Below are 5,004 nucleotides of genomic sequence, written 5' to 3' on the forward strand. Positions count from 1 at the left end.
CATGTTTGGGATGTGTAAAATATTGTTGTAAATAGATTTCAATTTGTACATTGTTATGTCTATCTATATTGTAAATATATTATTTCTTTCATAATGAAACGCTTGTTTTACTTACTTATGGTAATGCAGTTCTCTTGACATCAGGATTTTAGGATCATCTCTTTTGAATTAACCTTAAACTCTAACAGAGTGATTATCCGTCTCGACTATACATTTTAGCATCAAGGTTGTGTGGTTTCTTTTGCATAGTTCTTGCAACTCACGAAAGCGAGTGAGCTTTACTCGTGTGTGTACGTATACATGCACATAACGATAGTTAGTGTAGTGTCTATCAAAACTTTTGAAAAGAGTTCAAGACTCACGTAAGACAGTAGGTACATTTTTTCCGAGTGAAAACTTTGTCAATCTGTGTTAAACTAAGATTGATGATTATAAAGTTATTATCTATATACAGGGTGTTAGGTAAATGGGTATATGAGCCGACACTAGCCCATGTTCACATGGGCATATAAATGGTATGATGAAGTCAGAAAATTGATATCTTCATTAAAATTATTTTAATTTTCATATAAATCGGATGATTTTATAAAATTTATTTTTTTCTTCCTGTTCCTTTTCTTTCTGTTCTTATCTTTGGTGTGCAAAGTGTAATTATTATTATTATGGTGATATCAAATTTCTGACTTCACCATACCATTTATATGCCCATGTTAACATGGGCTAGTGTCGGCTCATATACCCATTTACCAAACACCCTGTATATAAAAGAAAGTCGTGTTAGTTACACCATTTATAACTCAAGAACGGCTGAACCGATTTAGCTGAAAATTGTCAGGGAGGTAGTTTAGAGCCAGGAGAAAGACATAGGATACTTTTTATCCCGTTCGAAATTAAAAAAAAAGTCTGCTTATTTATTGCCATTAAGGCTGAACAAATTTCGCCGGGTCAGCTAGTTTGCTATAAGTCTAGCCTTAACTCAGTGCCTGAGGAATGAGTGTGGCACGGGAATCAAAAACACCCTTTTTGGGACGTCAAACGTCTGCTAGACTTCAAAATTAAATTTGCTTCAGATTTGTATAGATGACCCACGCTGAACCTCAGAATACGGAACAAACCAGAAACCGTCAACGGGCGTAAATGTGTATTCATATAAATTACTCCAAAACGCACTACTTTGACTTTAGAGCAATTAGTCAATGGCCGGCGCGCGCATTGTTTACATATCCGTCAGATTGACACTTTAAAATTAAATTATGCCGTCTTGTGCCGTTCCAACATGTAGGAATGCTACTGGAATTACGAAGAAAGTGCATGGGAACATGTTTTATCCGTAAGTAGCACATTTCCAATTCATTTTAATTAAATAATAATTTTCAAAAAAAATCACGGTTGTATTTTGTAAGTGTTGCCACAAGTCTACGGAATATTTTACCCTACTTTTTTATATTGAATTACATTTGTCTATAAAAAATTCACGCGTTAATTTTGTTAGCGTTACCACAGAATAATGGAATATTTTCCCCATCCTTTTTGTTTTAATTAGTTTTTAGTGTATTTTCATCCATGACAATATGACAACCTGATTAATTAAATTATAAGTGCCACTTGTGGTCTAAACTGAATAAATATTTTTGATTTTGATTTGATTTTAATATTTGAATTAATTTATAATATTACTCCCTAAATAATGAGGAGATAATAAATTACTATCGTGAATTTCATACTTTCCCATTTATTCAAAAGTAAGGCATTGGTATCAACAGATCAGCAGCAGCAATATTTGTATATTTAATAATAATTTTAAGTAATTAATTATTGCTTACATACTTACTCTGATTTTCTTTCAGGATACACAGCCAGAGTTGCCTCGCAATCAAATTCAAGTATTGGTGATGTTATTGATTTGGATTCTGTTTTTGACTCCAAGAAAAGTTAAACTAAAAGCACTACTGCGCCGTAAACAAATGTTTTGTTGTCGATATGTTTACATAATAAAGAACCTTAAGTTTCTTTTTTGTTTTACTTGGCATTCTAAAATTTATATTCGAATTTTGTAATTGACTTTTAAATAACATATTATACCTACATGTAGTATATTACACTATTTAATAGAAATAAATAATCATCTACACTTAGTTACTTCGGAGTAAAAATTAAATTCATAGGTAGGTAGGTACTATCTATGCCTATGGCCAGTCATGTCGTCTCGTTCTATCGCAAAGAATCACCATTTGATGAGAGCGAGAGCAAAAACGGAAATGGATAGTTAATACTGTGGCCGTGTGTACTTATTTCACTTACTTATTTTTTACTTGTTTAACATCTCATTAAAAAATTACATAATTTTACCCCGAAAATGGGGGTGTCACACGGCGCTAGTAACACTAAAGGGGGTAGAGGGGCGCGGGAGGGGAAGTATTTTGGACACAAGTTGCCGCGTAGAAATGTTATCGAACACTCCTTCTGGTTTGTTCTGTATTCTGAGCGCTGAACTGTCCCACCAAACTCAATGACAGGGGGGCGCTACCATCGTTCAACTATATGGTTTCAAACATGGCAAAAATCTGAACCAGCGATCCGGTATTGACGGTGGCGCCCCTCTGTCAATGTCATCCATAGGACAGTTCAGAATTTTGGAACTATATCTTTGTCACGTCATAATATGTCAATGTCACCCCTCCCGTGCCGCTCCCATACCGCTTTCCGCGAAATTAGGTTATTGTCGAAAACACTTACCTAGGTACTTGTTGGTGTGGGTATCTGAAACAAAAGACGTTGCCGCTATTATTTTTAATTATTATGCTCGTGTTTACATTCAAGATTAAGTTAAAAACATAAACTTTAGACATTGGTAAATTCAAAACATCACGTAGTCTACGCAGATAAGTATGTACGACTTTTTTCATTGCAAAATAGCCCCAATTAAGGGAGAGTCCGCTAATTTGGACCAGTTTTTTTCAATCCCATTTTACACATAGTTTTCTTTTGTTTTTGCTAATGTCCATGGTATATTATAAAAGATACATTATTCAACTTACTATTTCATAAGTATTAATTAACATGATTGTTGTATATTTAGCACAAATCAACAAAGTACGAGTTCAGAGCTTCGGTCCAATTTAGCCAACCGGTTCGATAATTTGTACCACAGGGTTACTAAATTGGATTTCAATAAATTTCAAGCCTATAAAAAAACTATGGCAAAATATTATACGATACATTCTTAACAAATTAGGAAACGAAAAGGAACAGTAGTTAATAACATAGACAATCGATATTGTTTTACACGTTATCACGATTTTGAGTACAAGTTTTGTAATTCCAATTATCGTAACGCACACTTGTACCTAATCTACTTTGCCAGTCTTTTGCTTTCATTTATTGTTAGTCAAACATAACTACGCTATTATAACTTCAAAATATGATTTACTAAAAAAAATTTCAAAATCCTTTGGTAAAGTTCCATACAACTTGATGTGGTACAATTTAGCCGACTAGGTGATAGTGCTTTTGAAAAATCGGTAAAAAAATATAGCTTATAAATACCGAAAAATGTTTCAAATAATTGTAATTCACACTAATTTACGCTTCTAAATAATATATTAGAAACACCCTGTGATTAAATTTAACAAAATTACAAACTAAACATGTATTGTCAAAAGTTACTTGAAAACAATGAAAAAATACTTTTCAAAATAAAACACACGTCTTTGTTGTCACGGCAAAAACCACATGGCCGATATTAATTGATTTTAGTTGTGTATCGCTGAGTGTTGCAATTACAGACATTCAATAAATACTTTACGAAATATGAGGGTGGTACAATTTACCCGGCGGTACAATATACCGAACTCTCCCCTACAAGCACACAAGATGCCTAATTATTTAGTTTGACGTGCCATCATTGTATTGATAGGGGGTCAACCCTGAAAAGTATTTTCGACACATTGAATTTTTCGCCTCTTTTAATTATTGCATGAGGAAGGGAGATGGATAAAGTCGAATATTATAATAGAGTTTCGCAGTAGGACCCCATAGTTTTTCGGGTATTATCAGTGCAGATAGTAATGTTGTCAATTGAGTGTGGAGCACTAATTTAAATATATCCATTAAAGTTAATTGTCAGATAGCGGGGTCAGGTCTAGAGATATGCATTGATAAGATATGTACAGGGTGATTTTTCTTAGCACTAACAAGGTTTCTATGAACGAAACATGGAACTTTTACGAATAGTATTTCGGTCTAAATAAAAAAGCAAAGTAAGCTTAATGTATACTAGGTAGCATCCCATTTCGGGGCATAGGCCTCACTCCAACCACAGAATGCTTCATACCCAATGGCACGGGGGGCAATGGGTTATGTGGGGCTCTCCCTGCCAGAAGAGCAGGGGCTCCAACCATTTGCACTGGCAAAATTCCACCAGTACGGATTGGTGAAGAGTACCATAAGTATGTAATGTACAGATGCTAAAAAACTTCCCTCAGACTAGGCAAAGTGACAAAGTTGGAACCAATTTTTAAGATGTTTTCCAAAGTATTGAGATAACTTAAATGACACTAAGCCTAGGCGCAGACCACCAACTTTTAGTTGGCCGAATAGTTGGGCCCGATTTTAATTTGTATGAAGAATCGGCCGATGTCAAATCGGTGTAATGTGCGCACTTTCATACATGTCCATCTGATTAAAAGCCCGACTGAACTATCGACCAACTAAAAGTCGGCAGGAATGGCCATCATATAACGACTACAAAATAGATTCACTACCACTAAGTTGAGTTTGTCATCACTATAAAAACATCAACCTGTATATCCAAATTTGCTGATGATTCCGAAAACAATTTTTATCACTTATCACTTATAATTTATGGCAAACGATTTACCTACAGCGAAGAATTGTTTGCTCTATATACGATGACTCGGAGTCATCAAGCGATCAGCTGCTGCGGTAGGTATTACATAAGTTTCGGCGATTACAGTAAGTATATAAGTGGTTAATTGTGTACAA

Source organism: Ostrinia furnacalis, unplaced genomic scaffold, assembly GCF_004193835.3.
Source record: "Ostrinia furnacalis isolate ACB-3 unplaced genomic scaffold, ASM419383v2 OfSCF3507, whole genome shotgun sequence".
Classification (NCBI taxonomy): Eukaryota; Metazoa; Arthropoda; class Insecta; order Lepidoptera; family Crambidae; genus Ostrinia; species Ostrinia furnacalis.